This window comes from Callionymus lyra, chromosome 10 (assembly GCF_982586985.1).
Source record: "Callionymus lyra chromosome 10, fCalLyr1.hap1.1, whole genome shotgun sequence".
NCBI lineage: Eukaryota > Metazoa > Chordata > Actinopteri > Syngnathiformes > Callionymidae > Callionymus > Callionymus lyra.
The window spans coordinates 1,758,402-1,770,000 of NC_141827.1; the positions used below are offsets into that span (position 1 = coordinate 1,758,402).

General features: G+C 39.9%; 1 protein-coding gene across 2 annotated transcripts in view; it reads right to left on the bottom strand.

The window, feature by feature from the left end:
* cdh4 (cadherin 4, type 1, R-cadherin (retinal)) overlaps window positions 1–11,599 on the bottom strand; it is a 316,908-nt gene that overhangs the window by 29,201 nt on the left and 276,108 nt on the right. The window lies entirely within an intron of this gene.

Genomic DNA, 11,599 nt, shown 5'->3' on the forward strand with positions numbered 1-11,599 from the left:
CTCCAGTCGCTACACTAAAATGAACAAACATTTTTGTCTATAACTCTAAAAAGAACCGACTACTCTGAAGATAATCAACATTAGTCGACATGAGGATGAGTAGAAAATGAGTGAAGTGTAAATTTCTTGTGAAATATTGCTTTATTTTCTCGTTAAATATTTGTAATTTCAAATTGTTATTAAGATAAAATAAAGTTTAGGGTTGTTTGAATCTTCAGAAAAAAAGTTGCTTCTTCGAAAATGTTTAAATTACATTAGATAGACTTTATTAATCCCTCTGGAGAAATTAGATTTCAAGTTCACAGCAGACAATAGAAGGTACAAAAAGTTTCATAAAACTTAGATGAACAAAGTGCAAAATAAAAAAGAGCAAAGTGCAAATACACAGAGCATAGATCAAAGGAAAACGATACAAAGGTCAACATCCCTTCTCTTTGTTCGTGCCCCAAAATTCAGTTACAACGTCTAATATCACGAGGAATGAACGAGTCCCTGAACTTCTCACTTTCCAGAAACATTTAAGATTGACCAACAAATTAAATTAATCTATTGTCATTTATTTGTCTGTGAAATAAACCAACTATACTCATGAACAATCAAATAATCATTCAAATGGTTTAAATTCATTTTTTCTTCTCTTAATGTTTATCTGAACTACATGAGTCCATGAAAGGTGTGAATCAAATTTCTTACTTCTCTTAGTGCACTGGTTAGTATGCATCAGGATAGTTTATGTACTAACTAGTAACTAATCCTCCAAAGATAGTATGTCTCAAATCAAACTCTGCTGCTACACACTAACAGGAAATGACGCGACAGCTTCTTCTTCTTCTTCTACGTTCCAAAGCTTAGGAGCAACAGTCTGGAAGGATTTCTCTCCTCTGGTCCGGAAGTTCAGTAACCATCAGTAGATTCTGATCCACAGACCTCAGAGCCCGAGCTGGGGTGTAAGTCTGGATCAGATCATGAAGGTCTGACCATGAATAGATATGAAAGTAAGAACCAGAATTTTAAAATGATCCTGAAAGAAACTGGCAGCCAGTGAAGAATTTGAAGGAGAAATGTGAGTTCTTCTACTAGAGCGGCTCAGAATTCTCAGAGTTTTGTATGAACTGCAGGCGAGACACATCCTTCTTGTTTAGACATGAAATAAACTGTTACAATAGTGTAAACGACACAAACACATGGATTAAAAGCTCCAGATCATGTTGTGACAACATTTTACCAAGTTTAGAGATTTTTCTCAGTTGAAACTGGTCAGTTTTGTTCAGTGATGAACAAGAGACATGTCTCTATCAAATACAACACCCAGGTTTCTCAGGCTCAGTTTGACAAAGAAAAACTAGAAAGTGTCCAGCGATCCATACTCAGTTTTGTGGGGGTGTCAGTGACAATTTAGTGTGTATGAAGCACTACATTTCACATACTAAGAATTGAGACGCACTTGTGCACTAAAAATACTAAGTTGAAGTACGAAAGTATGTGATTTGAGACACAACTACAGTGTTTCAGAGCCATGTTCATGAGGAACTGTCCGTGGTGCTGATCCTCCAGTCTGTCGCGTTCACTTCCTGGTACGTTATTACCAGGTGATCTGATCTCAACTCATCGAGGACCAATCAACACAAAGCGTCCAGTTGATTGAGTGTTTGTTATGTTGCAACGTTGGCCCCGAGCTCAACGCCTGGACGGCCGGAGGCGTCGTGTCCGGCAGCGCCTCGAGGAAGAAGCGTCTGAAGAGTCTGAAGTTGATCTGAAACTGTTTTTCCCTCCAGTTCTCTGTAAACTCACATGCATCGTTTCTTTTGATCCTTCTCTATCTTCCTCATCATATCTCTGTTCGCGGCGAGTCTGCTCTCTCGTCGGCTCTTTATCTCCCTTTGTCTTTTCCGCGGGCGTCTTTGTTATCCCTCCATCTCCTTTCACCCACTCTTTCATTTTAACTTGTCAACGGTGTCTTACAACGGCTCCGCCGGAGAGCTCCCAGAAGAAGAAGAAGAAGAAGAAGAAGAAGAAGAAGAAGAAGAAGAAGAAGAAGAAGAAGAAGAAGAAGAAGAAGAAGAAGAAGAAGAAGAAGAAGAAGAAGAAGAAGAAGAAGCAGTCATTGAGCGTTTCTGTGCGTCATCATGAAGAGCACAGAGGTGTTAATCCAGACCCGGCTAATCCTGTTAATGAAAACTCAATACTGGCTGCCCTTTATTAGGCTGGTAATGAAATATCAATAGCATCTTCCCTCGTAGAGCACTTCAGTAAATGGAGCCTGCGCCGGATGCGTCTCTCTGCAGACTCATTTAGCTCCGGTCGCATGCATCAGTGCAGCAGAAGCAGCAGATGGTTGTTGGAAGCTAATAGGCCTGAGCTTTGATGGACACGTCTCTGTGCACTCTGCTGAGCCACAGGAGAGGGAGATCCGCCAGCAGGTGGCGCCCTCGCACAGACCGGACGCCACAGAAGTGTCGTCCTCAGCAGAGGCGTATCTGTCATCCGAGGGTAGTTGAGGGTTTATGGTCCTCGCAGCGCTCGCAACCCGGCGCTCCAGTGACGCCGAACAGGTGGATACGTGTGCGAGTCGGAGCCAGACAACGATTGTCCAAACAAGAACTCTCCGGTGAGTCCTGTGGACGTGCTGAACACAACACTTGCCTCGTGTCTTTCAGGAGCCAAACCTGCTCCCCTGACCCCCCTTAGACCCCCTGACCTGCAATCTCTGGACTTAGAAGAGGATTCAAATGGTACAGAAACACAAACAGTGTGTAGAACTGATGAAACTAAATAAAATTGTTCAGTTTGATGTTTATTCATTTAGTTTATTCATTAATTTGTTTTCTTTGCCACTTATTCCCTTATAGGGGTCGCGGGGTCACTGGAGTCAATCCCAGTTTCTTTCGGCGAGAAGCAGAGGACACCCTGGACAGGATGCCAGTCTGTCTCAGGACACACAAAGACACACAACAGTTCACACACACACACATACCTACAGACAATTACACCAAGTTCTCAATCAACCTCTGTATGTTTTTGGACTGTGGGAGGAAACCAGAGTGCCCGGAGTAAACCCACACAACACGAACATACAAACTACACACAGAAAGATCACAAGTCTACTCCCTCCAGACCTGGAAGCGAACCGACAACATTCCTTCTGTGAGGCGATCACACTAAAGTTGATAAATTAAATTCTTATTTATTTCCATTGAATTTATAGTTAATTTATTTCAGTGTAATAATATTTTCTTTTACTAATTTGTACATTTTGAAATGAGTTTCAAGGTGTTGGTGATTTTTTCAGTTTGTTAATGTGTTTAAATAGTTTGTAAAATGTATTTACCGATTAGGAAAAAGTGTAATTTAATATTATGTAAATTCCCTTCAAGATTTTGTAAAAATATTTGGATTTGTAAATATTTTCTTTTTTACAATTTTGTAAATTTCTTTCTAGATTTTGCAAGATTGTTTCAGAATTATTAGTTATTGTTCACTATGTTGAAAATCTGTTGAAAATGTATTTTAAGATGTTATACGTTTGTTTCTGAGTTAGTACATTTGTTACAAGACGGTAAATGGGTTTTAAGATTTAGGAAATTGCGTTCGGAACTTTTCATTTTTTGTTTTCATAGTTTGTAAATATAATTTGCAATTTAAAAAAACGTGTTTTTCAGTTTTGTAAATGTCTTTTAGGGTTTTGAAATGAGTTTCAATTTTTTGCAAGTTTTATAGTTTGTTAATGTGTTTGAATAATAATTTAATTTAAAATATTATAAATGTCTTTCAAGAGTTAGTTAATGTGTTCAAGTGTTTGAAAATATGTTTCCCAATTTTCTAAATTTCATTAACATAAAATAAAGTTGTTGTGAAACCACTTTTTGTGTCTAAAGTAATGTGTACGAATCTAAGAGCTAATGGCTTCAGTTTAAACTAATATTTCCCACATCTCACTACTGCGTGTTATTTAAACGGATGATGAAGGACGAGTCGCTGTTTATTTCTACTCTAGAAGTTCACGATATTTATGAAGAAATACCTTGAGATTAAACTACATATTGACTGGAATGATACTTAGAATCCAAACACATTTTCACTCTTGATTTGATCAATTCTCTGCTGAATCGTCAACAGCCTCTGAAAGAATCAATCAGAGAACGAGACAGAAAAGCTTTTCTTGCCTCGACCGTCAGTGACAGAGTCAGAGTCTTGTCACTTACAATCTATTTCAAAAGAAGCTGCAACTGCTCAGACCCTTTTTTCCTCTGCACCTCAGTGACCCCACGATTCTCTGACCCCCCACTCCAGCTCCACAGCTCATCTTAGATCCGTCCATGATCTGCTCGTCGCTCAGCTCAGCTCAATTTGGAGAAATGGAAGATGAGGTTCAGATCCGAGGATTTCAAATGGACTGATAGGAAGGGAGACAGATTTCTAGCTGAAAACACACATGGATTCTCAGATTTCTTTTCACCCTCAAGAGATCCATCGTTAAACAACCGTCTCCTGACATCACAGTCAAACTAAATGAAAGATTCAACATCAAGAAGCAAGAAAATGTCTTCTTTAAACTAAAAGAGTCTTTTGACAAAAGAGTCTCACGTCGAAGAGAAGATCATCTTCAGGACGACACAGGATTTTAAAAAATCAGAATTCTGTTCAGAAAGTTTGAAGAAACATACGCAAGAAAAACTCCATTTTACGACTCGATGGCGACGTGAAGATGATGGTTCGGCGGGAACAGCCTGATCTACGTCACGTTCTACGTCATGTTCTACGTCACGTTCTACGTCACGTTCTACGTCACGTTCTACGTCACGTTCTACGTCACGTTCTACGCCACGTTCTACGCCACGTTCTACGTCACGTTCTACGTCACGTTCTACGCCACGTTCTACGTCACGTTCTACGTCACGTTCTACGTCACGTTCTACGTCACGTTCTACGTCACGTTCTACGTCACGTTCTACGTCACGTTCTACGTCACGTTCTACGTCACTTTCTACGTCACGTTCTACGTCACGCTGTACGTCACGTTCTACGTCACGTTCTACGTCACGTTCTACGTCACGTTCTACGTCACGTTCTACGTCACGTTCTACGTCACGTTCTACGTCACGTTCTACGTCACGTTCTACGTCACGTTCTACGTCACGTTCTACGTCACGTTCTACGTCACGTTCTACGTCACGTTCTACGTCACGTTCTACGTCACGTTCTATGTCACGTTCTACGTCACGTTCTACGTCACGTTTTACGTCACTTTCTACGTCACGTTCTACGTCACTTTCTACGTCACGTTCTACGTCACGCTGTACGTCACGCTGTACGTCACGTTCTACGACACGTTCTACGTCACGTTCTACGTCACGTTCTACGTCACGTTCTACGTCACGTTCTACGTCACGTTCTACGTCACGTTCTACGTCACGTTCTACGTCACGTTCTACGTCACGTTCTACGTCACGTTCTACGTCGTCACAAGTGTCATGAAGTTGAAAGTTATGGACCTTGTTTGTCACTCATGAGTCTCAGGTGTGAACAAGACGTCAATGAGACTCGCTCAGAACTTCAAGAAGTTCTTGTTCGTCACCTTTACGTTCAAAGTTAAGTCGGACTAGAACCTCCAGCCCAGACGGCTGTACTTCTTCTCAGATACGTGACGACACATAGTAATACTTTTTTTTAAATTAGATCAACTTAATTTCTCTACTGAACAGGTTTAGATTCTGAATTAAACTTACATCCATGACTTTGGTTCATTCTAAAAAGTACAATATAAGTACAATCATTAAGTGTGTTCATGTATGTCTGTGTACCTTCTGTGTACTTCAAATACAATCGATGTTTATTTTAAAAAGCAAATGAAAAAAACAGATTTAGGGCCATTTTTCAATTTTATAAAACAGAAAATGTACAATAAATGTAATGTCACCTTAAATAAACATGTACATTTTCAATGTTAGGCTTCGGTCTTGATGATTGATTGATTGATTGATTGATTGATTGGTGTCACAGGAAGTGCAGGTTCACTGACGCGTTGAGGTTCATGAAGAACCGACTCATGTGAAAATCATATTTTATCATTTAAAGAACTTTCAAGAGCAACTTATTAACGACTATAACAGACTGACGCTGGTAATGATTCATGTTCCTTCAACATTCTTCACATTTATCCAACAAACAGTCATTTATTGATCCATATTTGCTGTAAATAAATGAAAGTAAAGACATGTTTATCAGTCATGTTTTTGTCATTTCATAAACTTTCAATTCTGATGCTTTACTATTCATTTAAAAAGTGAAGATTCTCCATCAAAATGATATGAAATAATAATTAAAGATCTCTAGAATTAACCCGTCACCCCTTCAGGTGAGAAAGAGAACTGCAGCTCTACACCTCGATCAACAACAATTCTCTCAAACAAACATTTAGAGTTCCTGCTGTTTAACAAATATATACGTTTACATTGTTGATATGATGACAATGTATTGAACAGTCAGATATGATTGACAGCTCTCCAGTGAGTAATACTCAAATTCATCATCACTGTCACAATGAGAGCGAGTAGAAGTTCTTCATAAATACTTGTTGCTTCTGGAGACAAACGTGTGTAAATATAGTCCAGATGTAAAAAAGTAATTTTTGAAATTTAAGTTTAAATACTTTATATTCTTCAAGTTGAAAAATCCATAATAAGAACATGAAAAATGACCAAAAAACAACAACAACGAATCTGTATCTGAATGAATAAATCTCGTGAACACAAACTGAAAAAGTGTTTCAAATGTAAAAATAGATCAAATAGAAGGTTCATGTGATGAGTTTCTGCATCACTGAGACAAACTGTCTTTTAGTTTCTGGAAGATTCATTTTTGTCAAATCAAAGTCGCTCATACTGGTCTGGGTTTTATACTTAAGAAGATAAATCACTCTTTTGTTGAGCTTTGGCACAGTTTTCATTGTGAAATAAAGAAATAGTTATATTCGACTACTTTTATAAAACGACATGTTTTGACCTGTTGTCTGATCGGAACAGGGAGGCGCTGGTGTCGGTTTGGATCCGACTTCCTCAGCAGAAATCTTGCTTGTCTTCGGACGAAACACAATGACTGTCAGCGACGTCGTGCGTTTATGTGACGACGCTCACGTCTGCATCCATCCATCCGTCGCCGCTTCTGACACAAAATATCTCCTGAGACACGACGAGATCGATAATGGATTTGTTTCTCGGATCCTCGGTGAGCAGAGACGCGTCCATAGCTTCCATTGTTGTCGCTGCAGACGCTGAAGATCTGCCAGACCGAAGATTCAAATCCTGGAGTTTTCGGTGGCGTCGCTGACGGACGCCAGGTTGACGTCCGAGCGTTTCATGCTCACCAGGGACGGCGACAGATGGCAGACGTGAAAGACAACAAACATGTTGGACACGGAGGTGGAACCTCCTCTGCAGCTGTGGAGACGCTTCAGCCAAGAAGATACTTGTTCGTCTCACATTTTTAATCAGACTTCAGGACGGAGCTGGATCTGATGTAGTAGAAGTAGAATCAATGGTAGTAGTGGGAGTAGAAGAAGTAGTAGTAGGAGTAGAAGAAGTAGTACAATTAGTAGTAGAAGTAGAAGTACTAGAATAAGTAGTAGAAGTAGTAGAAGAATTAGTAGTAGAAGTATAAGAAGTAGAATAGGTAGTATAATTAGTATTAGTAGTAGAAGTAGAATAAGTAGTAGAAGTAGTACTAGAATTAGTAATAGAAGTACTAGTAGTAGTAGAAGTAGTAGAAGTGGTATACAAATTATGTTAGAAGTAGAAGAAGTAGTAGGATTAGTAGTAGAAGTAGAAGAATAAGTAGAAGTAGTAGAAGTAGTAGAAGTAGTATTAGAAGTGGTATAAGAATTAGTAGTAGAAGTAGAAGAAGTAGTAGTAGAAGTAGTAGAATTAGTAGTAGAGAAATTAGTAGTAGAAGTAGTAGAAGTAGAAGTAGTAGAAGTAGTAGAATTAGTAGTAGAGAAATTAGTAGTAGAAGTAGTAGAAGTAGAAGTAGTAGAAGTAGTAGAATTAGTAGTATTATTTTCTCTAAATCACTAGTCAGAGGTTCTTTTTGAAGACTTTCTCATATTTTAACTTCTTTAAATAACATTTTTCTGTCATCGAACCTGGTCACATGACCAGTTCACCTCGAGGAATCCTGTCTCTACACGTATGAACCGAAAATGTAAGAATTTTCTCAATATTATACTTGAGAAAATTATTTTCATAGTCATATTAAACAGTAAATAACTATTTTCTTTCATTGATACCAAGATACAAGAATGTGTGGAAGACCTTTTATAAAAGCAAAACGTTATTTTTGGACATTTCTGTGGGATTATTATTATGATATTACAGTATATTCTGCCAAAAAAACTAGCAACTAAAGTCATTTCAAATGCTAAAAAAGTTTTCTCAGTAAAAGAATACGTATTAAAAGTTTAAAAACATGTTTTTATTTTTTTTTAAGGTTGTATCATTTATTTTATGATACATTTATTTTAAAATCAATTTTTTTTTTTCTTCTCATAATTTTTCAAATGTGTTCGGTTTAAATATTGATATTTTTATAAGCACTGTTGTGCGACAATATGCAGCACATTAGACGCACAACAGTGTGTGCGTCAATATGCAGCACATTAGACGCACAACATTGTGTGCGTCAATATGCAGCACATTAGACGCACAACAGTGTGTGCGACAATATGCAGCACATTAGACGCACACACTGTTGTGCGTCAATATGCAGCACATTAGACGCACACACTGTTGTGCGTCAATATGCAGCACATTAGACGCACACACTGTTGTGCGTCAATATGCAGCACATTAGACGCACACACTGTTGTGCGTCCAAAAAAACACGCTGCAGATTTAGTCGTTTGATGCGAGTGTCGAGGAATGTTTGCGCGAGTGTTGGACGACCCAGACAGCAGGTGCATGAACTCCCAGGTGCGCCCCAGTTTTAGTAGGAGGATCAGAGGCAGGTGGGAGCGGGTGATGCGTCCACATAAAGCAGCTCCACACACACACACACACACACACACACACACACACACACACACACACACACACTTCCATCCTCTGGTTCCGGCAGCATGCAGGGACACGGCTCTGGCATCGTTTCTCTTCCCTGCTTTTTATTGTTCCACAAAAGCGTGGCTATTAAGCCGAGCCAACAACTGCTTCCTGCCGCCTGGACGCCGTCCACGTCTGATGTGTCGTTTTCTTCTGTTAGCAGATCTGTTCTCACAGATTTGAACTGTAACTAGACAATTATAGAAGTAGAAGTAGAAGTAGTAGAATTAGTAGTAGTACAAGTAGAATACGTAGTATCTAGTACTAGATGCAGAAGGAGTAGAATTAGTAGTAGTAGAAGTAGTAGAAGTAGAAGGAGTAGAATTAGTAGTAGTAGTAGTAGTAGAAGTAGAAGGAGTAGAATTAGTAGTAGTAGAAGTAGAAGGAGTAGAAGAAGTAGTAGAATTAGTAGTAGATGTAGATGTAGTTGTAAAAGTAGTAGAACAAGTAGTTTAAATAGTATAACAATTACTATTATAAGTATAAGTACTAGTATAATTATTTTTAGCAGTAGAAGTAGTAGAATAAGTAATAGAAGTGGTATAACAATTAGTAGTATAAGTATAAGTATAAGTATAAGTATAAGTAGTAGAAGTAGAAGTAGAAGTAGAAGAAGTAGTAGAATTAGTAGAAGAAGAAGAAGAAGTAGTGAAAGTAGTAGTGGGAGGAGAAGAAGTAGTATAACAATTAATAGTATAAGTAGTAGTATTAGTAGTATATTAAGTAGTATTGTAAAATTAATTAGAACAAGTAGATTAGTAGATGTAGTAGATGTAGTAGTAGTAGAAGTAAAAGAAGTAGTAGAAGTAGAAGAAGTGGTAGAAGTAGAAGAAGTAGTAGAAGTACAAGTAGAAGTAGAAGAAGTAGTAGAAGTACAAGTAGAATAATTAGTAGAAGAATTAGAAGTAGTAGAAGTAGTAGAATAAGTAGTAGTAGTAGTAGAAGTAGCAGAATTAGTAGTAGAAGTGTAATAAGTAGTAGAATAATTAGTAGAAGTAGAAGTAGTAAAAGAGGTATAAGAAGTAGAATAATTAGTAGTAGAAGTGTAATAAGTAGTAGAAGAATTAGTAGAAGTAGAAGTAGTAGTAGAAGTAGAATAATTAGTAGAAGTAGAAGTAGTAGTAGAAGTAGAAGAATTAGTAGAATAATTAGTAAAAGTGTAATAAGTAGTAGAAGAATTAGTAGAAGTAGAAGTAGTAGTAGAAGTAGAATAATTAGTAGAAGTAGAAGTAGTAAAAGAGGTATAAGAAGTAGTAGAATAATTAGTAGAAGTAGAAGAAGTATCATTCTTGGGCTAATATCCTTCACCTCTACAGCTACGATTCCTCGTTTGACCTACTTTGGTTTCTCAGAGCAACTTCTTCAAATCCTCACTCAGTCGAGGACTTTTCATGTCGCTCGTTAAAACCTGGTCGAGGGAAGAAGACGAGAACCACCACCTCAGAGTTAGAGTCGTGGAGCTGCTGCGGGAACATCTCAGTCACACCTGGAGCAGCCGAGTCAACACCAGCGACCTCGCACGACCTCGCACGACCTCGCACGACCTCGCACGACCTCGCATTACCTCGCACGACCTCGCTCATTAGGAGAACGAGAGGCAGCCGCGACGTGTGCTGTGCAGGCGTGTGGGCCGACACACACCGAGCACACACACCACACACACACCGAGCACACACACCGAGCACACACACCACACACACACCGAGCACACACACCGAGCACACACACCACACACACACCGAGCACACACACCGAGCACACACACCACACACACACCGAGCACACACACCGAGCACACACACCGAGGACACACACCACACACACACCGAGGACACACACCACACACACACCGAGGACACACACCACACACACACCGAGGACACACACCACACACACACCGAGGACACACACCACACACACACCGAGGACACACACCACACACACACCGAGGACACACACCACACACACACCGAGGACACACACCACACACACACCGAGGACACACACCACACACACACCAAGTACACACCGAGTACAAACACCACACACACACCAAGTACACACCGAGTACACACAGCGAGTACACACACCAAGTACACACCGAGGACACACACCACACACACACCGAGGACACACATCATACACACACCGAGGACACACACCACACACACACCAAGTACACACCGAGTACAAACACCACACACACACCAAGTACACACCGAGTACACACAGCGAGTACACACACCGAGGACACACACCACACACACACCGAGGACACACACCACACACACACCAAGTACACACCGAGTACACACACCGAGGACACACACCGAGGACACACACCACACACACACCGAGGACACACACCACACACACACCAAGTACACACCGAGTACACACACCACACACACACAAGTACACACACCGAGGACACACACCACACACACACCGAGGACACACACCGAGGACACACACCACACACACACCAAGTACACACCGAGGACACACCG